The following is a 27,921-nucleotide window of genomic DNA, read 5'->3' as shown; positions in this document are numbered from 1 at the left end:
CTTGTATTGGAGAGTCTACATAATTACTTTGCACTAACATTGCAGGATGTTCATCCAGTTTTAAATTGTACTGTATGTGGCTTTTTGAAGTCTTCCCTTGACTCTAGTAAAATGTAGTTTGAAACTTGTAAACAACTGTGTTTGCCAGAACATCAGTCGTGTGAACTAGGCAAGTTACCTTTTTTTCCCTCCTTCTCCTAATCTAACTGTAAACCAGGCCAGCCTGAAAGGCATGGCGGATGCTCTCTAGCTATCAGGTTTTTTCAAATGCATCTTAACACTCTTGCACAAAAATTGAGGAATAAACGTCCGCTTCTTTTGGTTTTAAACTTGTCTTATCTGCCAGTGTCACCACTCATCTCAGAACTAGAGTGTGATACCTGAAACCTCTTAAAAGTGCTGCATTTTAGCTGCTGGCTACTTTGGTTAGCATTTCTAGCATCCTTGACCTTGCAAAGAAGATTTGACTGTTAATAGTTGTGGGGAAAGGAGTTAGAATTGAGATCTAACCTAAAATTACCCTGCATTCTCAGTGTCATAGGTAAGTGGGAATTCATCAGTTTTGACTGTTGACCATGAGTTAGTTGCTCAGATCCTGAAAGCCCCATTCTTTGTCATCTTAGAGAACAACTAGCTCATTACCATTTATTAGATCATAATGTAGATATTTTCACAAGAGTGCTCTTAAGTATCTTTAAGTGCTAAGTAAAAGTCATTATCCTGGTGTGCAGGTGTCAAATGAAAGGGTTTGGCTGGTGACAAACGACATTAGGCCCTTGAATGCAGTTTGGTCTTGCTCATTTGAATATGGAGCATATTTGGTTCAGTCTGCGTACGTATGCCTTGGCCAGAATGAATGCTTAGTGAGGGAGGCCACCTTCCCCACTCTCAAAAAAAGTGTATCACTCAGGACGGTTCTCATCTGGGATCACATCACTTTTTACAGGAGTGTCCCTGGCTTGATCACGTGTGAAAGCTTGTTTGCAGTAACCTTGATTATCTTGGTGAGGCAGTGGTTACAAGGGAATGTCAAGTGTATGGGTTCCCTTTGTTTTGCTGCTTAATAACATGGAGTGCTTGATCAAGTTATAGTTGCAGTCTCTTTTGGTAAAAACTACATGGTTTTGGATACGTGCACATTCTGTTGTGGGTCAAAGGTAGCATTGTCTCACTGGTTTCTACACATTGGCTAGTACAAAGGCTTGGAGAAGGAGGACTGTTGGGGTGGGGAACAGCTGGGAGGTCTGTAGAGAGAAGGGTAAGGTGGTGGTCAGAGAGAGGGGCCCATGTTCTCAGCACCTAGCAATTGAGGCATTCTGTTTCCACTTCAGTTGCTACAGTATTCCACTTTTTGAGTCATTCCTCTTTGCCTCAACAAGTTATTTTGAGCCCTTGGTAGGTTGTCAGGAGAAATGAATTATTTCTAAACTGCAGTTGGAATGCCTATAAACTGTCCGTTGTCTGCAGTTAAGGAGAAACTGTGGCTTTTGTCTCAGTCTGTTGTACCATACCCTTAACCTTCAGTGTCTAGGTTTTAATAGAAGAACTTTCTTTAGTTCCTGGGTCTTCTGAATTATGAACACATCTTGCCTTCCTTCCTGCTCAGGAATAACCATATTTATTACCCTTGCAGAAAATTTTTACAGTGTTAGGGACCCATCTCCTTTTGATTCTCTTTATTTTCAAGTGATGGGTTATTTTGGTGGGTGTGATGTTATATAAAAGAAAGCAGATTTTTCTTGTGATTTAATGTTGGAAAACATAAATGCTGACTCAGCATATATTCACATAAAACTTTTTCCCTCCCGTTCACAACTCAACAGATTGGTAAATCCAAAGGAGCTGTTAACAATCACTAAATGAAGCATACTGTATTTGTATTTCAACAGTTTATTCCAGCCTATTTTGTTTTTTATACTTTAAAACATCTTCATTAGGTTGTTTGATGAGATAGATCCACAGGAAGGCTGAAGTGCTTAAGGTCATTCCAGCTTTCAGCTAGTCCGGTTTGTCATGTGGTGGCTCCCAAACATAGAGCTTTGTGTTGAAGAGCCTCCTGGGAGTCTGACCGGGGCCAGGAGCCTGGAGAAGGGTTAGGAATGCAGATTTTTAATATTAAAATAACTGTGAACTGGCAAACTATTAGAGTATACATTCATATCCATCCAAGAAGAGAAAATAGACTTACTTTGAGACACTTCTGGAGCCTATTCCCTATTTAATTTTTTCTTATGTTGTGTATGTGTGTTGAAGAAACGTGGCTCTGAGTTCTCTGTATTCCACAAAAGCCTTCCTTAAAAGCCTTTTCCTAACCTTAGCCCCAGCTGGTGTAAGTGGTTGGTGTTCAGGTCCCTGTGATTCTTTCTAGGCCAGTTCCTGGGATGGGCTTAGAAAGAATGAAAACTGGCATGGGATCACCTTGTCAGGGTAATGCTGAAACAAATACCTTCTCCCATTGTTGCCATATTTTACCTTAGCCAATATAAGTAGGAAAAGTTCAAAGACTGGGACTAACTAAAGCCTTTAAGACCTTTGGCCTCAGGTGACTGAATGTATAGCACAATCACCAGCCAGCTTTGCCCTTTCTCAGTGACTGCTCCTGGGCCAGTTAAGGAAGAGGCATTTTTGTAACAGATGATTACTTTTCATCTTTGAGTTTTTTGTGGAGCTGCACCTTAACCAGATCTGCCTCTTATCAAATGAACTATGTGAATATCTTAGCCCCAGGACAACAGCTTAATAGTTTTCAGTTGAGTGGGGGTTTTGTTTTTAAACTCCTGTGTGAGTTATTGGTAGAATGCCCTTTTCCAGGGCTGGAACTCCTGATTGCCCTACAGTGTACTCTGAAAGCAAATGGTTGATCACGTTTGGAAAGGCCAAAAAGAAGCTGCTGTGTGCCCAGGCCAGGTCTCCGGTGACTGCCATCCAGAGAAGAGCAGCACCAGCCTTGGTGAATGTGCTGTCTTCCTTTTCAGACTTCTAAAGATATGAGTGAGGAGTGATAGCAGCCATTTTCCCAAGTACCTCACTCTGTGCCCTAAGCCACTTGTTCTCCTGTTTGAACTTCTTCCTAAGTACTTCAAAATCTTGACTCTTAAAGGGTACTCCCCTGCCCTGAATTGTAGGGCCTCTAGAGAATGAGAGTGAGTCGGGAGGGTTTGGCCAGCTTTCTCGCCTTTGAAGTTTTCCATAGGAAATAAGGGTAGCTTTGGAAGCTCCAAAACTGCTTCTTAGTCCTTCAGACTTGGAGCTTTCTAGATACAGTTCCTAAATACAACCTGATGTTTGGCCTCCAGAGCCACCTCAGGGTGAGGGATGTTCTATGCTTCATACAGATGGCAAAATCTAGGCTACCGTACCTGACGGGTGTCTGGAGCTTCCCCCAGCTAATTAAGGGACGATGCTGGTTAGGTCCTTCTGGGCAGTCTCCCCCTACCTCTAGTCCACAACGCTGCTGTCTTTGAAAGGTGTGGCTGCTTGCAAGGTGTTGCATTAAGTGTTGAGGGAGGCTAGCCTTGTTTTAGGGGGCACCCAGGACTTCCATTGCTGCAGTGTAACAGAGGGAACCAGGGGAACAAAGTCTCAAACCTTCCAGGAAGTTGGGGTTTTTGGAAGGATGGTTCCAGATCATCTAAGCCTGGCCCTCCTCTGGAGGGGACAAAGAGAGGGCATAACACAAGGAGTGAGGGGAGGTTCTTGTGCATTGTAACAGGTTGTGGGGCAGGTACTGTTTCCATGGTTGTGAGTTTAACCTCTAAGCTGGGTAGATAGGGCACTTCCTTTTGAAGTTTTGGATGTAAATTTTGGGGAGGGAGGCAGAATTCCTTGGTGATTTCTCCTCTGACACACTGTGTCCCTGGGTTCGTCCTTGCTTATCTTGCTCCCTGCCACCCCCTGACATAGGTGACAGATAGGTTCAAGTTTCTATGCCCACAGATGAAAGAGGTGACTGAAGTGCATTTGCTTGGGTAGAGTGAGCTGGCATCTTGATGGATGCTAGTGCCTGAGTGGCCAGCAGAGGGCAGTAGTGACCTATAGCTGTAACGACCATGAGGTGGGTGGTCAGTAATTCTGCTTGGATAGAACCTGGGAGGGGCTTTTGTTGCAGTGGGGAGGGCTGTTTGGGCTTGGCTTTGTTTACAGTTTAGACAGAATTGACTGGATGGCTCAGTGCCTAGCTCAGTCAGGCTCCCTCACAGACTTAATCACAGTGAAGGAACAGGTTAGTGTCCTAGCCCAAGGCCTGCCAGAAATGTCAGGCCACCAAGCTCCCTTTCCTCCTCCCCATTGGTATAGTACCCATATGTCTGTGTGTAGACAGATTAGTAGGGACCAGGCCAGGGCCTGGTTCATGTGGACAAGGGGATCTCATATTTCTGGCAACTCTGGTGCCTACTGTTGCCTTTCCCTAAAGGCAGGTCGTCCCTGCGACTCCAGCCAGCAAACCCTGTCTCATTTGCCTGCATATCTACTCTGGGCAGCTGAGATGTGGCTTTTCATACCTAAAGGTTAGGGGCCTAGAGAGGAAGAAAAGAGCTGGGGGCTGGTGATAGGGCGTAGGAAATGTTCTTCTCTTATCTTTTTCAATCTTATCTTGTGTTTTGGGGCCCCAGACTCCCCACTCTTCCAGCCCAACAGCTGGGAGCCTCTAGGGCCACTACCCGGAAGCCAGCTGCCTCTTCTTGGGGAATTCTCTGAAATTTCAGTCTTGGCCATCTGGGTATGTGAATATCTCCAGATTTGCTGAGCCAGCCAAGTGGTGCACCCCAGGCAGATGCTGTGAGAATTAACTGCCACTACCCCCAGATGGGGAAAACTACCTAGGGCCTGTTGGTGCATGGAACCCAGGCTTCAGCCTGCCCAGAGACTCATAAGAGCAGGAGAGAGAGGAGTCCTGGGGGCTCTGCAAGTCCTGCTCTAGTTACTAACTGTATAAGGGATTTTGCACCCAAAGGTTGAGTTGGGAGACCTCTGAGGGCCCTTTCTGGAGTATGAAGCTCTGAGCCTAAGAAAGTCCCTGGAATAAGGAGGGAAGCCTTGGGTCTAGCCTGGCTAGAGGAGTAGGGGCTGTCTTCAGGGAGAACTCTGTCTTCTTACCAAGCCAGACTCAGGCAGTAGAGCCAGGGCTTAGGCAGCCCAGAGTAAGGCCAGCAGTCTGGCCCCCAGAATGCCTTGCTTTCTCTCAGGCCTCCCCCTGGGGCTGGTTATCTGGCTGTAGCAGGAGGAATGTGTGCTCTGAGTGGGGAAGGGGGGGGGGTCAGGGTCAGGGCGGAAACCTGGGAATGTGGACTCCCTGCCTGCCCCTGTCCCTGTTTGGAGGGAGGGAGCCATGGAGAATGTGGCTGACAGGCCCCAGGCGTGGGAGAGTATAAGCCTGCCTGTGTGTGTGAGTATGTGCGGGAGGGGGCTGCCTATGTGTGCAGGAACTTGTGAGAGTGTGAGAGAATTGTGAGCATGAACATTCCTTAGTGTTTATGCATATGGGTGTGAGCCTAAGCTGTGTAGCCTTTGAGGAACAGAAGTAAGATCTGGATTTGAATCACAAGTCCGTGACTTTTCAGTTGTATATTCTTGAGCAACTAATTTATCTCTCCTTTGCTTGGTTTTCTCATCTAGAAAATGGGCACTTGGCCCCTAGCCTGGCCTATAGGCAATACTTGGTGGAAAGTGGCCTTATCAAATTAAAGTGTTGTGGCTGTGGGTGCTTATGGATTCAGGGAAGTAGGCATGAACAGTGGGACATCTTTCCTGGTCTCCTGTACAAGCCAGAGGATTTCTCAAGCTACTAGGACACCCAGGGACTTAGTGGCCCATGGCTTACATAGCCACTTGCAAATCCTACAAGAATGTGCCTACAAACAATGGGTAGGCATTTAGATGGAACATGCCTTGCCAGCCTGTGTGTTCCTGCCCAGGGTTTGTGTCCCTCTGCTTCTCTTTGGGGTACAAAAGAGGAGCCTAGCTCCCCTTTCTGGTGAATAAAAGCCTGGAAGGGTATGATAGGAAGAGTTGCCTCCAGCCCCTGGGAGTGGAGGTGATGTGGAAGGACTTCCCCCAGCTGTTTCCCAGCCCTACGTGAAGGATAAGGGTAAGGGATGAGACATGGGTGATTGTAGCACTCCCCACAGCCCAGGATCCTAGCCCATTCTAGGTCACAGGTCAGTGGTCCTACAGCTCTTAAAGAACGCAGCTGTGTGTGTGTGTGTGTGTGTGTGTGTGTGTGTGCGTGCGCACGCGCACATGAGGTCCAGAAAGGGGGGAGGTATTGGAATCTTGGCTCAGTAGGCAGGACTTGGGATCCAAGCACAGAGAGGTTGGAATATTAAGTCATTGTTACACAGCCAGGCAAAACTAGGGAATGTTGGAAGTCTTTCCAGGTGGAACCTTTAGGGGGAGCTCACTGGCTGCAAGGGATTCGTGGAAGCCCCTGGGAGGGCCCAGGCCTTAATTGGAGGAAGTGAGAGCTACAACCTAGCTGGCCCTACACTGGAAACCACAGGAGTCGCCCAAAAGGGTGTGTTGAAGGAATGAGGGATCTTAGCCTTGTTCCCACACATGTACCGCTGGGAAGAGGAGGGATGTTTCAGATCAGGGGCCAGCCCTGTTTCCTGCTTTAGATTTGGGATAAGGAGGGCTTTTTCTGAGGGACCTGGAACTGATGCCTCAGTTTCTGTACATGAAATGGAGAAATGGAGAGAGAGACTGGTTAGGGATACTTACCTGGGAGGTTCTGGGACCCTGTTGTGACTGATCACTGCTGGGTGGGAGGTGCTTTGTGTTCTACAACTTTGTGAGAGAGGCAAGAAATGGAACCAGTAGCTATGGACTAGTTGAGATGCACCTGATGAGAGATTAGGGGTGGTTTCCCCACCAAAGTCCCAGAGTGTGTATGGCCTGTGTGGCTGTGTCCTAGGGGAGGTGATATGTGAGGTCACTGTGTGAGAAAGTGCAGCAGTGTGAGTTGTTTGTGACACTTGGAGTCTCTCAGATGTGTGTAATGACAGAACTAGTTTTGCTAGTGGGATGAATCAGGTTCTTGGAGAGGAATGGACCTATCTGGAGAGAGTGATGCTACTATGGAGTTACAATCGTTATATTGGTATGACAACTAGTATACCTACATTAAAAATGATCCCAGTACCCTCTGTTTTGAGTGCTTACCATGTGCCTGGCCCTGTGCTAAGTGCCTAACCTGCAGTAGCTCATTTAGTTCTGTCAGAACCCAAAGAGTTAATGCTGGTTTGCCTGTGCCACAGTGTTTGTTCCATGTTATATTCATTCATGTTGGGGGATGTGATATGCTGCATTTGTGTTAGTTGCTGAAGTGCAACTTGTGGCAGTGTGGTGCCCTGTTGTATACTTAGGATCTCTATCCTGTTGTGTTGCCAATATGGGGCACCATTGTGTTCCATAGTGTAAGACCCAGTTTGACAGTGTTGTTTGAGGTGATGGTGATGATGTATAATTTAGCCGTGTGATTTTTTTGCTTTGTTGTGCAGCCAGAGTATGTAACTCCGTTCTGTTGTGTAGTTGAGACCAGCTAGTGGGATGTTGTGACTCACTGTGTATTGGTGATGTCGTGGGTTTCTAGTGTAGGATCATCGGTTGTGGTGGTATGAACTAGTTGTGTGATAGTGTGAAGCGTTGTATTGTTATGTCTGTGATCCTACTGTGTGTGTCCGTGGGAACCATCTGTTTGACCCCTTGACCTCGTTGTGCCATACTTGTGTCAGAGACCTTTGTGGTGTGCTGCAAGTCCGTATGGTGAGTGTGCCTCCTTGGTAGGGATGGTGGCCCATCCCAGTCCGCATTGTGTGTCTTTGTGACCCACTGTGCTGCTGTGTCCCTTAGCGGGTCTATGTGTTGTTTGACCTCAGCCGCGGATGCCCCCACCTCTGCCGGCCCCGCTGCCCCTCCCCCACGCCTCCCGCCCTCGCCTTGCAACGATCGATCGCCATTGATTGTCCCTGACGAGCTGCTCCACTTTCCAGCCAATGTCAGGAGGGGGGATCTCCGCCGCCCTGGCGGTGTCATTTCCACACACTCCCTGGGCTGCCGCCAGTGCGGGCGCCGCCAAGAGCTGGCCTGGATCGCCCGGAGCACGGACCGGACCGCCCACATCGCGCCAGGACGCCCGACGGCGAGGCCAGACCCCTGCCTGACCGGCCTACGGCCCTGCACCCAGGCCCCCCTTCCCCGGGTGGGTGGATGTTGTTGCTACACGAGTTTGAGCTGGCCCCGGTGAAGGGGGTGGCCACAGTTGGTGCGCCAGAGTGCCTGGGTGGGGGCGTGGGGGGCCGTTTCCGGCGGGCGGAGGCGCCTGCAGGCCAACTTTGCCGTGGCCCAAACAGATGCTAATGATTTTCCGGGAGGCGCCGGTTATCTCTGGCCCCAGCCAGCCAGTGTTCGGGCCTGGCCAGGCACAGACACTTCCCCACCACTCCCCTCACCCCTGTAAACCCTGCCAAATGACCACCTGGCCCCGAGTGGACAGTGGGGGTGGCAGCCTGCCCCGGGTTCCCCAGAACTCTGGCTGCAAGGGAAAATTTACTACTGTCCATCCAAGATGTTGCTGTTTCTTCTTCTGAGCCCCTTCCCAAAGCCCACCCCCGAATCCGAACAAGGGAAACTGAGGCTCAGAGAAGCCCAACCTAAGGTCATGCTGACCCAGTGCTTGCTGGGCAGAGTCAGCCTCCCTCTTTTAAGGCCGCCCTGTTGGGGACTCACAACCCCCCGGTCCCCCATTGCCCAGGGGCCAGAGCCAGTTTCCAGGCTCCCGGGTGGAAGTGCTGACGTGGCTTTGGGCAGCTGTCTGGGGCCGGGAAGCAGGGCAGATGTCACAGAGCCCGGGGGAGGAGGCGGCTTCATGGGGAGGGCGGGCAGGGCCTCTAGCCTGGTGAGACACGCCTCCTCCCCCTGGGCCTGGCGGTGTCTGGGGCTGGGGCACAGCCACTGGCCAGGCTGACTTGCCTCCAAGTCTGCTCCTCTTTGTGGCTGCTGATGAGTGCTTTAACCTCTCTGGGCCTCTTTCTTCCCTGTCAGAGCAGAATAACAGCACCTGCTTTGGACGGGTGTGAGCCTCAGATGAAAGCAGAGGTGCTGCTTTCACCTCTGCTGGACACACTGTTCCTGCTGGACACGTGTCAGCTATTATTACTGTTTTTGCAAGTGGGAATTTGGTGTGTCCAAAAGCAAAACTGAGTGCTGAGAGCACCATCTCGCTTCACAGGTCATTCTAGCCAGCCTCCTGCCTTGGTGCCCCTGGCCCTCTGTATTTCTCATGCCTGTCTAGCTTTGTTTCTTCTCATTGAAGTGTCAGCCCCCCTCAGCTCTGCCTGCTGCCAAGCTACCCCCACCCCCTCTTATCGGTGTGGTTCCCTCCTATCTGGCCACCACACTGGGTCCCTCGAGCAGCACAGCCCCCTGGGAACAGCGATCGATGGGGCGGAACAGCCTCCCTGACAGATGGACCCATGGAGGCTGGGTTGTTTCAGCAGAGCTCCCTAGGAAACCAGAGACAGGAGCTGAGCCACCATGGCTGCCTCATAAATAGAAATGGGAGGGGGCGGAGAGATGAGGAGGAGGCCAGAGCTTCCATCCGGTCTGGGCCAACCCTCTGGGCTTGGGCTTGGAAGGGCTGGGCAGCCCCGAGCCTTATTATAGGCCCAGAATCCTCTTGTGGGGAGAGCTCTGTAGAGCTTGCTTGGTAGGTAGGATGTGTCTGAGTCCCCCTCATGGATTTTGCTGGGGCCCCCCACCCACCATGGGTACTTTTTCTAATAAGTCCAGAGGCTGGTGGGTGGGCAGGTGGCTTACCACATTCCTAGGGCCACAAGGGGCCTCTGAAGCCAGAATGGCAGAAGGACCTTCTCAGCCTGTGGGGGTGGGAGATGATGAGCCTTGGCCCCTGTGTGTGTATATCTGTTTGGAAGATGCCTCCTATCTCCCACCTGGCTCCCAGATTAGTCGGGGAGTTCTTCCCAAGGTTTCTCAACCTTAGCACTATTGATATTTTGGGCCGTTTAATTCTTTGTCCCTGTGCATTGTAAGATGCTTAGCAGCATCCCTGGTCTCTGCCTATTAGATGATAGTAGTAGCAGTTGTGACAAGGAAAAACATCTCCAGGCGTTGCTCAGTGTCCCCTGGGAGGCAAAATCAGCCCTAGTTGAGAACCACTAGTCTAACCTCAAGATCAACCCCCTGGGTTGGAAGGGGTGGCTAGGACCCCATGGGAATGCCAAGCAATCTCTTCAGTAGTAGAAAGGGAAGTTTCCAAAACAGTTCTGTCCCCAGCTGTCTCAGGCGCAAGAGGATGGGAGACACCCTCCTTCCCCATGGCCCCAACTGTCAGGTTGGAGGGAACCGTGCTTGCCTGAGATGGTAGGGCTTTTGGCGTCACTGCTCAGCTGCACCAGGCATGGTGCCAATACCTTACTGCTGAGACTACATAGCATGGGGGTGGGGGGAGTGGGTGGGGTCTTGGGGGTACTCAGACTGCCTAAGCCAGCTTGAAATGGGGGGAGCCGGCATGGCTGATTAACCTCCTCCCTTTCCTTGGTGCCCTGGCAACATCTATGTTGCCTCCCTCTAGGACAATGTTGGCCTGGGGTTGAGTTTGGCAGGTCTCAGAGCCAGTGGGGGCTACTGCCTGGAGTAGGAGAAGGATTGTGGACACAAGTCCAGAAGGCTCAGCCAGCTGACAGCTGGGCCACCTGAGTGCCCAGCTCTCCCCTCCAGGAAGGGGAGGGAAGAAGATACTGTAGGCTGACTAAATGGTGACTGAGTCCCCCAGGCCACAAGCCTTTGAGCCAGAGGATTGGAGATGGGGTTCCCTCTGGAGTTATCTTCCACTTCCTGCTCAAGCAGGCAGGCAGGCAGGCAAGGGAAAGTTTTCTGGTGCGCAGTCTCAACTGCTGGGAAGTCCCTACTTATGTCTAACCTACTTCCTCTCCTTTAGCATCCGCCCTGTCTTGGCCTGCATGCTCTAGCCCCAGCAGAGTCAGGACCCAACATTTCAGGTTCTCTGGCCAGGGTGTACCCTTATTTCCAGGGAAGAGAACCCTCATCCATGGGGGAATTTTCAGTCAGAATACAGGTCAGTGGGTCCTTGTGTGAACGGAGGATGGTGCCTAAGTGGGCACAGCTAGGGGATGGAGGAGGGCATTGGTGCCAGCTGACAGACCAAGGCCTACAGAGAGCAGGGTTGCCCCAAGACATACTGTACCTAGCACCAGCCTAGGGGGTCGCAGGGTGGGAAGGAGGAAGTGGCTGGGAGGTGGGCGGTGGCTTTGTAACCAGAGATGGGCCAAGCAGTTTGAGGCGGCAGCTTGGGGCTGGGGTTTAAAATAGCGCCTCAGCCTGGCCAGGATCGGGTTCCTGTCACCCACAAGGCAGTGTGGCCACCAGCATCCGGCTCGGGTTTCTTGCCTTCGCTGATGGTTTGATGGAGGAAGATGCTACCCACTGCAGATGGGCATAAGAAAAGGGGTCCAGGCACCGCCACTCCAGTCCCCTGATCAGGCTATGGCCTGTCTCTCTCCTCCACACCTTCCCCCATAAGACAGATTGCCCCAGCCACATCCCCATGTCCCTCCTATTCAGTAACTATTTAACACCAACCGGGGGCCAGGCACTTGACAAAGCATGGAGATGAGTAAAGTCTTGACCCTATCCCAGGCCCAGGAGTCCTGGTCTCCAAGAGGACACAGAATGGGGAAAGTGATAAGTATTCAGCAGAGACCCTCCACTGATGTCCTAACCCCACCCTGAAAGTCCTAGGCATGGGGAAGGCAAGGGGCAGAAAGACCCCCACAGGCTGCAAAGAGGAGTGTTAAACCTCAAATAAGCCTTCCAATAAAGAAATGGATGTGGCTACAATGGGGGAGGCGAATGTCCTCTCAAAAGCTAGTTATCATCTGTGAAAACTCCCCAGGGTGATTCATTTCCCTACGTTCCCTGGCCTGTCCCTTCCCCCAAGGCCAAGCCCTCAAACAGATCTGAGAGTGCATTCTGGTCCTTCTGTGTTCAAGTAGGGTGCCCACTTCCTCAGGCCAACCTAAGCAATAGGGGAAGGGGTGAGGGGATATGAAGTGGAGTATCCCCTCTTTAATTTTTCAAAGGAAGTAGGTAGTTCTAGTCCTGCCATGCCATTATGATGTTGGAAAGTGAGAATAAATAATCAATAAAAAGTTCTGTCTAACCATAATCCCTCTGCTCCACTCTCCCTTGCCAGAGAGCCTCTGGGCCCATAGGGGCAATGGCAACCTTTGGGCAGTGGCTCTTAGGGCTTGGCAGGTAGAATTTCTCCCCACTTTCCCCTCCTTCCCCAGCCATGGGTCTGAGTGGTAGGAGGTGACACAGACGTCCAACCCAGCACAGGGCCAGGTCTCTTCTCTCTAACTGGAGCAATGGCCAGAGCTCATATATATCTAAAAAAGTGTCTTGTATATCTTAATGATTTCTCAACAGCCTCTGATTGAAGCATGCTCAATTTAGCCGTGCCGTAAGTAACTTTTTATATTTCCTTGGGGAATCATTTCACTTATGAATCTTTTCTGAATCTGCAATCTCGATTAAAAGTTGATTTTTTTTTTTTTGTCTCCATCGCCTCAGCTTCTGAGATGCCTCCCTAGCGAAAAGGGTGGTAGCACCATCAATCTTCCCTCATTAGCCTGTCTGGGGCAGGAGAATTCTTCCTGAGAGGTGGAGGGAGCAGCAGCCAAGCTTCCCCTGTGGTAGCACCAAGGGCTACATGACCTGGGGGGGAGCTTCCCTGGAGGAGGGGCTCACAGAGGTGGTGGGGGCATTGCCAGTCTCCTGCCTACATACTCTCCCTTACTTGCCTCATGTCAGCCCCTACGCAACAGTGTTACACTTGGGGGATTGTCCAGCCTATTCTGCCTTTAGGGTGTCTCCTCACACGCAGCTTAGGAATTTGAGAAGGAGACAGAGAACCCTTCAAGGGTTCATTCAGCTGGAGAGCACAAAACTGGTTCAAATCCTGGCCCTGCTCCTGTACAGCTGCCACAGCCTGGGTAAGTCACTTCTCCTCTCAGAGCCTCAGTTTCCTTATTTGCAAAATGATGTGATTGCTAAATAGATTAGTAGCTGGTAAAGGGTTTAGTACAATGACTCCCGAAAGGCAACCTTTATTATTTCACTTGGAGGACCCCAGTACCAAGAAGCAGTGTTGGAACAATGCTGAGGATCCTATCCTAATTGTGAACAATATCAAATAATTTTCCTTAACGCATTCATTATCTAGTCCTGGTGACACCCCTTGAGGTGAAGTGGGTGGGACTGGCATAGTTAATCTCCCTGAGAATTAAGGTCTGGTAGGGTTGGGATTTGCCCAGGGGCTGCCCCAGGAGGCCCACCTTTAGCTCCTGACTCTCCCCTAATAGGCAAAGGCCAGGGCTACAGTAGTAAGGCTGGAGGGCAGATTAGGGTGAGAAGCTCTGAACTTACAGAAAAGGGCCTTCCCCACAGAGGCTCTCTCCACTGTACCCCCCACCCCTGCACCTCCCTCCTGATAGTTGGGGGAGGGATTAGTCCAGGTGCTGGGACTTCTGGCTCTGACCCCTAACCTCTGACTTCTGGCTTGGGGTGGGCTTTCTAAGCGCCAGATCATGACTGGGGGTGGGGCTGAGGGGACCCAGCAGCAGAGGCTGCTCTGGGAGTTAACGATTTACGAGAGGCCCCTTCCTGAGGCCTCCCTCCTCACAGGCACGGCAAGGCAAGCAACCCGTGACTGCCCTGACTACCCAGGCGGCTAGACACAGAACCAGTCCCGCCAGTTCAAAGAGCAGTTCATCCTGGGCTTACCCCGAGGCAACTGCCTGAGCACCCCATTCTCTGGAGTCTGAAGAGGAAGGCATAGTAGGGGTTGGTAGATGAGGTCTGGTCTGAGGAGAGAGGCTGGGTCCTGTTTTCTAAAGTCTCTGTGAGGGGCATTTAAGACCCAGCTCTCCCTTCTGAGGCCAGATCAGGGAGGGGAGGCTGAGCCCCACCCCTCCACCTCCAGCAAGTTTTCTCTGTATCCCTCCACCCTAGCCTGTAGGTCTTGGGCACTTTCAGGCCAGGCAGGGCTCCCGTCCCTCTGGGCCGGGTCTGGGGCCTCCCGGTTTAGGATGCTGTGGCACCGCCTCCCCCAAAGCTCCATTCAGTTATCTCCAGGCTCCTCCCTTTTCCTGACCCTGGGGGTCTTGGAGCCACAGCTTTGGCCTCTGGGAGCACACAGTCCCACTTCCCTAGGAGAGACATTTGAACCATGATTGTGTCTAGAGAAGTCAAGAGTTAATGTCAGGGGCATGACACCCCCTAAGCTGTCCCACTCCCTTTCCCCCTCCACATATGAGCTGAGTTCCCTGTGCCTGGCCAAGAATGGGGCTGTCTGGTTGTCTCTGGCATGTATATAGCTGTGCCTGGTCAAAGGGAAATACAAAGTTTAAGTGTGTGTGTTGGCCTCATCTCTGCTCCCTCCCACCTCACCCCAGAGTCATTTTGTTCTGGAACTGGAGTCCCCCTTATGCCCTCCTCCCCTCCCCCCTGTTTATACTGCTCAGGGCCAGGCTGGGCCACAAAAATGACTTCTTAGGGATGGGCAGACCTTGGCCTCCTAAGAAACAGACCTGGCTTTTCTGAAATTTCCCCGTAGTTTCAGAGTTTTCTTGTCCCTTCAGAGGCCATGGGGGGAGGGGTGGGACCTAAGGACCAATTGTCAGTATGTGAGCGCTAAGACCCCAAAGGCCTGGACCCATATAAGGGCAATTAAGCTTCTCTCTTCCCCTGCCCACGTTTGCACCCCTAGGCCTGCTCTGGGATTTAGGCTGAGTTCACAGACCTATGTGACCCCACTGAAGACTATCCTGCACCCTGCCCTGAGGTAGGGCTCCAAATGCCTCAGCTCTCATTCTCTGTGATACAGGTGGTGGAACTTCAGCCTCAGGAGAAGGCAGACATTAGGCCAGACTCTGGATTTGCCATCTTTATTGGAAACCCTAACTCCTCCACTCCTCTCCATGCAGCCATTCCCAGTCATTGGATGTTAATCAATGACTGACATTAACTGATAAATGGTAGTTGTGGAAAAGGTAAATTCCCTCAGACAAGGCAAAGATTTAAATCCTGGTTTTGCTACTTTGCAACATTAAGCAACCAGAGTCTGAGGATTAATAAGCATATTCACAGAAAGCAATTAGTGTGGTGCCAGACACATAGTAAGTGCTCACAAAGATGATGGCTACAATCATAACTGCAGTACCTACTCAGTCCTAGGCTTCAGGCAGGTAGGAGACTCTCCCTTACCCGCAAAGAATTTTTGTGGTTGGTGGTAGTGAGGGGACAGGGAGACAGATGGACAAATAAAAAGTATTTCTGTGCAGTGTGGTCACTGTGGCCATAGGAGGGGACAGAAGAGGGGGCCCCAAAGCCAGGCAAGAGTACAATGCTCTACAAAAAGGCACCTGGCCAAGGGAGCTAGGAAGACTGAAAGATAGCTCATGACCTACTGTCAAAAGAGGGTAACAGTATCTGCCAAAATGTGGTAGCTTTTTCTAATTTGCACAAAGTCTATTTTGGTGGCTTAGTAGATATGGGCCAAAATGAGGGAGGGAGTTGAAGAGAAGGTTCCCAGTGGAGTGATACATGCTCTTGGTCTTTAGTATTTCATGAGGTGAGCTTGATTAAGGCCCTTCTGGGCAGAGGGGATAGTGCATGCAAAGCCATAGACACTTGGAAGGGGAGTTTTGAGGTGTCTGAGGGGACCACCAGTGTTGGGTGGTGTTGGTGGGGGGGGGGGCTTAGGAATGCAGCGAGGAATAGGACCAGTTAGAGAAGCCAGGCCAAGTCAGGGAAGGGGCTTGATCTAAGCCCTGTGGACTCTGAGGGATCACTACAGGATGTGGAACAGGTGAACCTCAGGCAGGTCTGTATATGAGAAGCCTCACTAGGATAGAAAATCTTAGGAGTTAGGAAAACAACTTTGGTGCCAGTTTCACTTCAGTTTCCCCATCTGAAAAATGGGATGATACTACTACTGGGGCTGAGGTAAGGATTAAATGAGATAAGGTACCTTAACTGTTTAGCTCAATACCCTGCTCAGGGTCGGGCTTTGTAAATGCCAGCCATGGATATTATGAGCAGGAGCCAGGGTACTGGCCTCTACCCTCATTCCTACCCAGAAGACAGGGCAGGTGGGTGCAGGACCCCGTCTCCCCCAAGGGTATGAGAGATTTATGGAACTTACACCTGAATCTAAGTTGATTGATTGAATAACAATGTGAAACTCAAATTCTCCTTTTTGGAGGGAATAGTGAACCAGGATCCCTTTGCTTCTTGTGGAAGGGGTTGGGGGCTCACATCCCCCAAGGCTACAGACCTTCTGTCCAATCCTTCCTGGGTGTCTTGTTTCACTTGTTATGGTGGAGAGCTCTGTATGGATGGTTTGCACAAGACATTTCCTGCTCATGTTGCATTTTCTCTGCGGACCATTGTGCCACTCTCCTCTCTGGTTCCCACCTGGAGTGGATAGGTGAGGGTCTCCAGTTCTTAATTTCCAGGAGAAGAGAAAGACTCCAATATCCACCCTCTAAACTAGGTCAGGCATATGCCAACACCCCTTCCCTGAGAAAGTTACCACTGGGATCCCCTGACTCATCTCCATCATAGCCTGTAGCCCCTTGGCTTTTGCCCACCTGAGTCAGGGAAGGGAGCCAAGTTCTCCAAAAAAAAGTGGTAATTATCAGTAATTCCCTGAGGTGGAACTATTAATACTTCCTCTCCACACCCCCCTCCCCAGCCATGAATCTCAGCATGAAGCTTTTTCTAGGTATGCAGGGCCTGACTGCACTCACCCTAGGGTTTGGCAGCCCTATAGGACCGAGTTTCATTTTGGGGATCCTAATCACCTGAGGCCTAATGCTGACTCCTGGGGAACAGATCCCCCTTCACAGTCTGGGTGGGCCTCAGCTTCCCCAGAAAAGTTAGATGGTGGTAGGCTAAGTGGAGATGCTGAAGCATCTAGGCCTGGGACCCCGCTTCCTTTTTCCTTGTATGGTCAGTGCCCAACACAGTGCCAGACACTTAGGGTGGGGCCCAGAATATCTCTAAGTAGTTTAGGGGTGATAATCTGGAGGTGTTCACTTGTCCTAAAATTGTGTTCCCAGAGCAAGTACCTTGCTTTACTCACTCAGTATCTTTGTTCGGAGTGGCCTTGAGGAAGGTTGCTAGAGAAAAGAAGAGAGGCTAAGGGCCTCCCCTAGGGAGCCATTCCTTGGTACATAGTTAAGGGAGGACACTTCTCAGCATTTGTGGAAGGAAGGTAGGGGGTGTCCACTAGAGAGTCATTCCCTGTGTGGCCTGGGAGGCCAGGGGTGAGGGGAGTGGGGAAGTAGAGAGACAACACATTCCAGGTGAACTTTCCCCTCTGACACCTCCCTCACATCCCCATCCCCTGGCTGGGTCAAGGTCCCAAAGCCAAACTTAGAAGGCTTGTAGGGTGGGTGCCAGGGGCTGCTTCCAGGAGACCCAGGCCCTCCACCACACAAGCAGGTCGCACAGAGGAGGAGAGGAAGTAGCGAGGTGGGAGCTGGTTTCACTTCTTCCACCGTGACCGCTCCTATAGCTGGAGGCACCCTGGTCGCCACCGCAGTTAACTCCCTGTTATCTGGGCCCCAATCGATCTCAGGCTGTAACGTTTAACCCTAGGCAGACTTCCCCAACCGACCTCCCAGTCTCCGGCTAGGGTCTCTGGTCTGGGAGCTGTGTTTTCTCTCTCGTAGGGGAAGCACAACCCACTCTCACGAATAACAAAATCGGAGAAACTTTCTGCTTTGGGATTTTCTGCAGTTTGGGATTATACAAGTGAGCCCACAGCTTGCTCTCTGGGTCCCTGAAGCGGTGAGAAGGCATCTGCAGCCCTAGGATTAGCCCAAGCTGGGCAGATGGAGGGGGCATTGAGTGACGGGGAGGATATGCAGGCCCAAATACGTACCCACTGGGCTTTTGTTCTCTCTTTCAGTGTATATAGAGCGTTGCTCTGTGCTAGGAACTATTTCAGGCTCGGAGTTCACAGGCCACGGTCTCGGGACACCACAATGTAGTCGCCTGAGCTCCAGGACTCAGGACTTGGGTGCCCCAAGACCATGGTGTAGGAAACAAAATGTCCTTTAACGGATCAGTTTCCTCATCTGTGGAATGGGGACAGGGACCGCTGCACACACACCCCCCCCATTTTTCCCGGGGAACTAGAGCCCACTGAGTACGGGGAAAGCGTTCTGGGAAGGGTGGAGTCTTTGAACAAGCTTCAGGCTTCAAGAGTTCTCGGCTACGAGTTCCCAGCCCTACGCGCACCTGAGCTGAGGGGCGCGGCCAAACCCTCCCTACTGGTTCTCGTAGCTTCGCGGCCGGCTGAAGAGAGGGGCCAGAGGGATGGCGGATTTCCCCGTAAGGTGGGTCTCCAAGCCTATGCACTCCTCACAAAACACGAGAGGTGTTTTTTTGTTTTGTTTTGTTTTGTTTTTTGTAAAGTTGCGGGAATAGAGGTGAAGACGGGGAGCGCTGAGGAGCTGAGCCTGGGCGGACCTCGTCGGAGTGCGAGGAGCTCGAGGCGCAGTGGCTGCGGCTCCGGCCTCAGAGCCTGCGGCGTCCAAGTGGCCAGAGCTGCGTTGGAGGGAGGCGGAGGAAGGAGGGAGGGGAGCCGAGGTGGTTGTGGAGGGGGGGGGGGGCGGGAGGAGGAAGCGATGAGTCCGGTCCGGGTTTTGCCGGCAGCCCCCGGGCAGCGTTCAGAGCTCCTGCCCGGGCGGGCGCGCGGCGGCGGCGGCGGCGGCGGCAGAGGCGGCGGAGCCTGAGCGGGGATGTAGAGGCGGCGGCACTGGCGGCAGCAGAGACGGCGGCGGCGGTGGCGAGACCAGGCGCCCGAGCTGAGCGAGAAGAGCTGCCGAACCTTGTTCTCCGAAGCCGGGCCCCGCGTCCCAGCCCTGCCCAGCCCGCGCCCAGCCATGCGCGCCGCCTGCTGAGTCCGGGCGCCTCACGCTGCGCCCTCCGCCAGCCGCGCCGCGCTTCGCTCGGGGGTGATTAGTTGCTTTTTGTTGTTTTTTAATTTGGGCCGCGGGGAGGGGGAGGAGGGGCAGGTGCTGCAGGCTCCCCCCTCCTCCCCGCCTCCGGCCAACCGCGGCGGCGTGACTCCGGCTCCGGACCCGGGCACGGCGGGCAGCTCGGCTGGAGCGGAGCGCACCGCGGCGGCGGTGCCCAGAGCGGAGCGCAGCTCCCCGCCCCGCCCCTCCCCCTCGGCCTCGCGGCGGCGGCGGCAGTGGCGGCTCGGACGACTCAGAGAGCCGGTAGGTGTCGGGCCACGGCCCTCCCCCGACCCCCCCGGAGGCCGGCCCCCTCCCCTTCCCCGCCTACCTCCCTCTCCTCCCCCGGGGCCCGGTGCGCGGCCGGGGCCGGAGTTCGCTGCAAGTCGGCGGAAAGTTTGGCGGCGCGGGCTCCCCCGAAGTTCAGGTGCGGAGAGCCAGGGACGGGAAAGGAGGGGTCCGTGTTTGGGTGGGGCGGGGGGCGCCCGTAACCAGAGTCCCGGAGCCCCGGAGGCTGGGAGCCCTAGCTCCGGTGATCGCTCAGTGGCCTCTGCTATACTCAAGCCTCCCCAAGCCGCAGTCAGCTCGGTCGCAGATCACTGAGTTCAGACAAAAAGAGGGGTTTTAGGGTCGGGAACGGAGGCTTGGGCGCCGTTGATTGGGGCCGGGGCTCTCCTGCGGGGTACCGTCCCCTCCCCAAGTACTCGAGCTTGAGGGTGCAGGGGCGGCTGGACCCCGGGTCCTCACCTCTCGGCGTTGGGCGGGCGCTCCGCCTGCGGGGGCGGCTGATTGGAGATCTCCGGCGCGCACTCCCCCCAGCAGACCCCATTCGCAGCCCTGTGTTTTGGGGGCGATGATAATTGCTCGTAAGGCCCGTGAGCACGCGTGGCTGAGCCTCCGTCTTCACTTAGCGAGGTCGATGGCCACTTCTACATTTACCCTCCGGCTCCTCACTCCCGCTGCCCTCTGGGTGCCTGGCGGGCTGATCAAGTTTGACCTTTTTTTTCCCGTCAAGTATCACTCCCCCCCCCCACCATCAATCCTCCCCGCCGCCTCTGTCTCTGCCTTCCGCCCCAGCCTTGGGGAGTCTTTCAGGCTGTCTCCCGAGCCCCGCGTGGCCAAGCAGCATGCAAAGCCAGGGAGGGAGAATGGGGGTGTTCCTCTAGCTGCGGAGCTGTGGGAGGCGGGTGTTCCAGACGCCTGCCTCGCTGCTCTGGCCCCAAATTTACCCGTGAAGTTCGGCCCCGAGCCCCCCTCCCCTTTACTTCCCCAGAGCGAGGGGCTGAACCGCCACGAGAAGAATGTGTTAATTTTCTTGCTGGGGGAAGTTGTCCTCGTCCGGAATGGGCTGCTTTCCGGCGGGGAGCGCGGGGTGCGCCTGGCTTTGTTTATTTGTAGGATCAACAGAAAGTGAGTGACCCCAGTTTTTAAACGGGGGGCCGCCTCCAAGACCTGTCAGAAGAGCTGAAGCGCCCAATGAGGGAGCAAGATCGCTTTTCTTCCCCCGTTAGGAATTAGAAGGGGCGCGCGGAGTTGGGCTGGTGCCATGGGCTGCAAGGAGGCACCAGCATATTTGAGGGGTTCTGTAGGGACTCATTTGGAAAGACTCGTTCCCTCTTGTGTCCTGCGATGGGAGTCCAAAGGGTTGGCAGCCGCGCCCTGCTCTGCGCCCTGCTCTGCCCCCTGGACCTTGGGTGGTCTGAGTCGCGTCTTCGGATTGAAGGGGTTGAAGAGGGGGGGCTCTGGCTAGACAGCCTCTTGACCTCCGCCTTTCCCTGCGCCGAGGGCGCTGTTCGGAGTCCTTGATTTTGTGGTGGGCGCAGGGCCACCTCCTCCCACCCCCACCCCCGCGTTTGCGCAGGAAGCGCTGAGGAGGGGGCGTGTGCGATCGTTCGGCCCTCGCCACTGCCGGAGCCGCCCCAGGGCGGCCGGCAAACAGAGTCCCTTTTAAGTTTTCCGCTGGGGCCGCCTGGCGGGGGCTGCGTGCGCGGTCGCTGCGGACTTGTTTGGAGCGCTATTTGAACGCCCGGCGCCACCTCAGCTGCCCTGGCCCGCGGGGGCGGGGGTGGCTGTCCATGCAACTGAAAGCATTTAGACGTTTTTAGTGGGGTGTACTGCCTTAAGGTTGCCTTGATCCCTCTCCAGAAAGACCCCCTTACGCTGGGTGCCAGCCGTCATAGAAAACCCAGGAACTGAGACCCTAAGCCTCTTCCCCAAACCCCTTTTTGAGAGCGATGCAGGGAGACTGAGGCCAGCGCTACCTACTACTGCGTAGTGTTGATTTAGCAGTTTCCCTGGATGAGACTCAAGCAAGAGCTGGGGGAGGGGGGGTAGTGGCCCGCTCTGCAGCTGTCACCCCCTTCCCAGAACGGAAATTGTTCTCTCTCCTTGGGGAGGAGGGAGAGGGGGTGATTTTTGCCCTGGGAAGGGGTGGGAACAGCTGAGGGAGGTTGGCCTCTGAGTTCTCAGTCAGCCCTGGGGATCTTGGTAGAAGCCCACCGCCCCACGCTCCCCATCTCCACCTCCAATCCTGGCAGGAGCTGGGACTCTCCCAGGGAAGCAGGAGCCAGCCTTGCACCTCCCTCTCCCATACCACCTCCCTTTCCAAGGTGGGGGCAGAGGTTCCTGAGCAGAAGACCCTTGGCTGACTGGCTGGCTGTTGGCGCCTTATTTATGTGTGTATTTGGGCCCGGCTGTTTTCCCGGCTCAGCAGGTGACCCTGGCTGGGGCCTCCTATCTCTCCGCCGACAGAGCCTGTTGACTTACCCGTGGGCCAGCGGCCTCGTCTTTATCACGTGAGGCCTGGAATGTCCACCCGGGAGGGCTGGGCTGGGTGGGGGAAGGGAAGGGGAAGGGAGGATTCTGCATCCAGGGCCCAGGCCAGCCCAGGCCTATATTCTATGAGTTCCCACTATGACCCCCAACTCTTACTCCCTCTTTCCAGCTTTTTGTCTACTTTCTACCCATTTGGCAAGTGTCAGACTGAGGCTCATAGGAGTATAGAAGGCAGGGTTTCATCTGGATAAAGAATCAAGTCTCTGGGAATTAAATACCCCACCCTCTTTGGGGACCCCACCTAGTTATTTATAGGAAGATTGGAAAGAAGATGGGGGTCTCTCTGAAAGAGAGGTGTGTTGGGCTGGGCTGAAGTCAGCTGACTTTCCAGGGTGCAGGATAGGGTGGAGGAATAAGGGGATACTGATGACCCAGACCCAGGCCTTCTTTCCTAGGGCCCCTGTCTGGTGGGGTGACCATGAAGTGAGCACTAGCTCTCCAAGCAGTGCTCTGAAGCGTGCCTTAATTGGCCAAGGATGGAGTGGGGCTTGCTTATTATTGCCCACTCTTCATGTGTAATTCACTTATTCATTCATTGGCCCAGTGTGTATTGAGCACCTACTGTGTGTCAAGCCTCACTCTTCTGGGGATACCAAAGTGAATCACTATGACTCTGCCCCTGCTCTGGAGGCAGGCCCAGGGTAGAAGCTCCGCCCTCTTTCCCCACCCACTGGGGCTTTGAATGGGGTTTTCCCATTTTTTTTTTTCCTGGGGCTCTCCCTCTCTTACCCCCACCATCTGGTCCCATCCTATCCTATGTGTGTGGTTGTATGGGTGTGCTTGTGTGTGTGTGAAGTGTCCTTGATTAAGTGTATTAATAGTTAAACTCTCACTCATAGCTGGAACTCACCAGACCACAAAAAGCCTCCCCAGTTACTCACGCGCTACTGCTCAACAAGAATATCCCACTCAAGTTTTTTTTTTTTTTTTTTGCTTTCTCTTACTTCCCCCTTTATTCCCCCCAACTCTGAGCCCACCTCCCAGGCTGCGGGCAATGAGAAAGGACTGCCCCCTCAAAGACCCAGGAATCTCCAACCATTCCACCTGCCCCCTAAAGCCAAAGACAGTGTCAGCTGCTAGATGAGGCTACCTGGGTCTAGTCTGTTGGTATGGGATGTGGGAATCTGGGTGGTGTGTGTGTGCTAATGACACAAGACATGTATCTGTAACTCTGTCGGATGTGTGTCTGTCTTGGGGTGTGGGAGTCTGAGCATGTGTATGCTTGTGAATCAGAACATGTGTGTCTATGGATCTAGGAGTTGTGTGTGTCTGCACAGCATATGTCCATGTGTGTTTGTGAACCTGAAAGTATATATCTGAAAATTGAATATGTCCCTGTGACTCTAGGAATGTGTATATTCTGAGTTGTGTGTGCTTAGAATTTTGGAGAATGTATATTCATAATGTGTGTATATTTGTGTGTTTTGTATACACTTGTAAATCTGGAAGTGTCTTACTCCCTGAGTGTTGTATCTGAATTGGGAAAGTGTGTGTGACTCTGGGAGGGGGCATTATCTGAGCTGTGTGGGCAGTGGTCTGTGTCTGTCTTTGGTGTCTAGTGTCTGTGTTCCTTTCTCTTTCTGTATCTCTGTCTGCCAGTTTGTCTTTCTGAGTCTCTCTCTCCCTTGTTGAGGCTCTGTGTGTGTGTGTGTGTGTGTGTGTGTGTTTGAACCTCTCCCACCCGGTCCTTCCCCTCCCCTGCCCTCCCTGGCAGTAACTGGGCAGCCTCCCCGTCTGCCTGCCTGCTGGGAGTTTTGGAAGCCGTGGAAGGAGACAGGCTGGGGCCGGGGTGACAGCGCGTATCCACGGCGATGGCAGCCTGTGATTACGGGAATAAAAGGATTTTAAGGTCATGAGTGTATTTTTTTGTTTTGTTTTGTGTTTTCCCCTCTGGTGCAGCCACTGGCACACAGGGCCAGAGCTGTGTGTCTGCAGGTTGGGAATCTGTCCCCACAGAAGTGAACATGGATCTGTGGGGCTTTCCTGGGAGCATGAACACGTGTGTGCATGCATGAGCAGAGCCTGTGAGAGCGTGTGTTCCTGTCTGCCTGCTTCCCATGGGAGAGTCCACAGGGCTGTTCCCTGGGGGAGAACTCTCAGGAAAACTTCTTGCTTCTGGATGTTACATGGAGCTGGAATCCTGCAGTCCTGTGTGTGCAGTGTGTGCTGAAGAGCAGTCTGGCCCCAATCCTTGTCTACCTGTTGTCCCCCACCCCCACACCAGTAGGGTGTCTATGGACAGAGATGTGTAGACCCCATCACCTGGGCCAGGCCACATCTCGGGGTGTCAGTGCCCCTGGCCCTGCTCCAGCCCCTGTAATTGCATTCTGCCGCCTAATCCCCCGCCAGCTCAATTAGATCGCAAATTCTTCTTCATTTCCTGCCTCTGATGCTGGCCTCCCTCTGGGCTCACAGGGCCTGGGAGGGAGGGAGGGGATCTTGCCCCCCTTCCTCCAGGACTGGGGGCTCTGAGGGTGGAAGGTGATTAGTTCCTGGCACACTGGCCCTGGGTTGCCAGGGGCCAAAAGGACAGGGCTCTGCTGACCCTTTTTGGACCAGCCTCAATGTCCTCATGCTAGAAGAGGCTTGTGTTATCTGGTGCATGGTCTCTTGATAGACTAGGCAGATCACTCTGGCCAGGCCCCTAGGCAGTGCCCTCACTCTGGGCCCCGACAGGCTCTGCCCATCTCCTGTTCCTAGAGAAGTTGCTGGTCACCCCCTGGCAATCTTTTCCTACTCTGTTCCAGGAACCAATAGGATCGCTGAGTTCCCCTCTGCTGGGTCCTCCTAACCCCCTCCCTTGACCTCACCCAGACGAATATATTTGACCAGTGAAAAGGAAGAAAAGAACACGTGGTTTATATTTAGCATTTCTGTCTCCATTCCACTAATTACCAGGTGTGTGATCTTGGGTACATCACTTTGCCTCTCTGGGTTTCTCTTCCCCATCTGTAAAATGGGACCACTAATGGGCCTGACCTCACGTGGCTGTCTGCATGCAGATGCTTGGCCCTGGCCGCCAACCTGCAGGTATTACTTGCCCTTTTATTTTTTCCCTCACACCAAGCCTGATGGGACTGGATGGGGCTGGTGAAGACTCAGGCTCAGGCACAGGGGTACTGGCCAAGGTCATGACGCTGATTATGGGGCCTGGGTGTGGTGGGAGAGCTAGAGGATGACCTGCTGTCTTGCTTACCAGTTTACTTGCTGGCTCAGCTGAGCTATGAGGCATGGCCTTCCCTCCCTGCTGGTCTGTGTGGAAAGTGGTGGCTTGGCTGATTTTTTTTCTGTAAAGGGGAAGCTGGATGTCTACTCCCTCCTTCCCCAGGAGGCGCCTGTGGCAACGGCTGTGCTGACAGGCCTCCTGGCCTTACTAAGGTGGCTGGCAGCTCTGGAAGGCCTGCTGCACACAGATCAGCCAGAGGGAAGAGGGAACCGCAAAGGTCCCTTGCCATCACTAATCCCTACGGCCCCTCCCATCCTCAGCCTGTCGTCTGTATGGATGGAGACAGAAAGCAGCCACAGCAGGAGAGCTGGGGGAGGCTGGCCCTGCTGGAGGTGGTGGAGAGGAACAGGCACTGGTGGAGGGGGGCTCTCCTTCAGGGTCCCTGTATCTCCCTAGTTAGTCTCCTTATTTCTATGACCTCTGTCACTCATTGGCCTAGGCTTTTTAATATTTCATGGCTTTTGGAGCCAGCCCCTTGCCCTAGCCCACACGGCCCCCTTTGTCTGACTGCTGCCCCCCACCCTGCATCCCTGTCACTGAATTGCTGAATTACTGACCCCGAGGCTGCCTCTGCCCTTCCCCCAACTGTCCCTGACACCGTGACACCGTCTCTGTCCCTCCTGACCTGCCTCCCTGACACCTCTGCCGGTCACACCCTCCTCTCCTGCGCATTCTCTCCCTCTCTGACATCTCTGACGGTCTCCCTGCCCTTTCCCTCCATTTTCCTCTTTTGTTGGCCTCCTCCTTCCCAGCAGAACAGAAACCGCAGCAACTGGTGCGCCTGTCTGGTACCCCCCCTCCCTGGTCCACCCCTTCCTGCCCCCTCCCCCTAGCTGTGCTGGCCGTGAGAGCTGGTTTTATTTATTTTTCTGTTTGTTTGGGAAGAGGGCAGTGGCAGTTCTGGGCCCTGGCTGCTGCGCTCTGACTAGAGCAGCGGGCAGGCGGGCCGTGCTGGCCTCCCAGGAATGTGGCCGGGACGCCCCGCGCTATATTTACTTCCCTCCAGCTGCTGGCCCCAGCAGGGCAGAGCCAGGCCTGCCCGGTGGCCCCGGGGGAGCCCTGTACCCACCCTCCCCCATCTAGCAGACCCCACATGGCCCTTGCGCCCACTGTTCCCTCCCTTCCCCGTGACCTCCTCTGACCTCCTCAGATTTGCCCGGCCTGCCAGAAGGAACGCTCGTGTGCGGTGCCAGCACAGGCATAAAGTGCGGGTGCTGGGGTCCAATTCGTGTGGGGCAGCACCTGGCAGCCCCCACACCCCCACCCAGGGGCCTAGCCTAGGCCTGTAATCTGGTGGCCAGAACTATGCAAAGCATCTTTCCGGGCCTCTCCCCACTGGGCCTGGTCCTTGCTCTTGCCACAGTCCCCTCAGCTCTGCTGTGATCACTGGCGGGGGCAGGCTGGGCTAGGGTGGGGGGCCTAAGCCGGCATAAGCAACTGTGTTCCCTGAACGGCTGCCCCACTTCCCACGTAAATGCTGGACCTCCCAAGTTTCCTCGTCAGACACACATATATGTGCATAGCTAAGTGCTTACATATACATGTGCAGCACACATGAACACATGCTGGATTGTACCTTCCTTGGAGGCAGGGCCATGCCTCCTGTCATTGAGTCTCTCATTCATCAGATGCTTATGGGAGTTTTTGAGCTGCTTCTAGCTTTGCAATGGGATATGGCTGTCATTTCTTCCTGTACCCCCAGTACCTGGCACCAGCTAAGTGTTTGAAGAGCTTTAGCTGCTGCCCTAATCAACTGCTGTCCCCCATTATTAGTATAATAATAATATGTTGGAAGAATGGTAATAACAATGGCTATCTCATCCTAAGCCCTTACTGGGTTTTCTAGCCTTCACATCCTTTAATCCTTCCAGTAGATAAGTGATTTGGGTGCAGTTAGTGTCCCCATATACACATGAGGAAACTGAGGCTGGAGGGTTTGTGACTTGCCATTGACGAGTGAGATTGGGAGCCCTTGACTGGCTGTGAACAACATGAGGACAGCCAGAGTTGGTCTGCGTGTGGTGGTCAACACTGCTTGGCACGCAGCAGGCACTTGGTAAATGCCTGCTGAATACAGGCCTTGCTCTCTTTCCTTCTTGAGGCCCCCCCCCACCCCTGGCAAGGGGCCTGGCTTGTAGTGGGAAGATGGGCTAATTGGCTAGTGGGTGAGTGAAAGAATGAATTAATGAATGACCAGGTGATTGGCTTTGGAAATGAGCGCTCTCAAGGGACCCTGGAATGGGGCATGTGCTCGTGTGGTGATCAGACTGGTCTGTGGAGATCCACTGGCCCTGTAGAGGATTCTGGGAAGTGACGTAGTAGGCAGGGCTGAGAGATAGATACAACCAGAAACCAGTAGGCTGCTGAGGCTGAGCCCTTGGGATAGGTCATGTCTTTTCCCTGGACCTCAGTTTTTCTATCTATCAGATGGACTTGGGAGCCTTTGGTTTGGCTGGCTGCCAGGTGGCCTGGGCTGGGGCTGGCCTGGGAGCCTGAGAGGTGAGGGGACTGTGGTGGGAAGGAGGAAGCAGTGGGTGGTGAAGACAGGAAGATGAAGCATGGAGCTTGGCTTGGAACTTGAGAAGCAAGGAGACCAGCCCTGACCTGATGCCCGTCCTGCCTCTGAGCTGCAGGGTGGGGGTGCAGGCTCACGAAACTCCTAGCTACTCACTTTTGTTGCTGAGGGCTGGGCTTCCTGACAGCTGCAGTGTCAGTAGCTGTGTGTGCCATGAGGTGGTGGCCTGTTCTTCAGGACTAGATCAGCTCTATCCCCAGGCCCATGGGGCT

The 27,921-nt window shown here is 53.6% G+C and overlaps 1 protein-coding gene and 1 long non-coding RNA gene across 5 annotated transcripts in view; one reads left to right on the top strand and one right to left on the bottom strand.

Annotated features, from left to right (window-relative positions):
• Positions 1–1,874: 1,874 nt before the first annotated feature.
• On the bottom strand, positions 1,875–21,836 carry LOC116277807 (uncharacterized). Its single transcript, XR_004187264.2, has 3 exons — positions 19,821–21,836; positions 19,405–19,672; positions 1,875–2,082 (listed from the first exon to the last, which is right to left on the bottom strand). It is a non-coding gene; the product is annotated as an uncharacterized lncRNA (long non-coding RNA).
• The window catches only part of CXXC5 (CXXC finger protein 5), a 34,028-nt gene continuing 24,441 nt past the window's right edge, over positions 18,335–27,921 (top strand). The window contains exon 1 of one of the 4 annotated variants that reach the window (XM_015239500.3): positions 18,335–18,449. The gene's annotated coding sequence lies outside the window, so the exon portion shown is untranslated. Of the gene's footprint in view, positions 18,450–18,722; positions 19,338–19,405; positions 19,501–24,717; positions 24,807–27,921 lie in introns of those variants that run through there. The other 3 variants (XM_031672481.2, XM_006204566.4, XM_072956660.1) reach the window with 3 other exon arrangements.

The sequence above is a fragment of the Vicugna pacos genome, chromosome 3 (genome assembly GCF_048564905.1).
Source record: "Vicugna pacos chromosome 3, VicPac4, whole genome shotgun sequence".
Taxonomy (NCBI): Eukaryota; Metazoa; Chordata; class Mammalia; order Artiodactyla; family Camelidae; genus Vicugna; species Vicugna pacos.
This window is presented reverse-complemented; position numbering and strand designations above follow the sequence as displayed.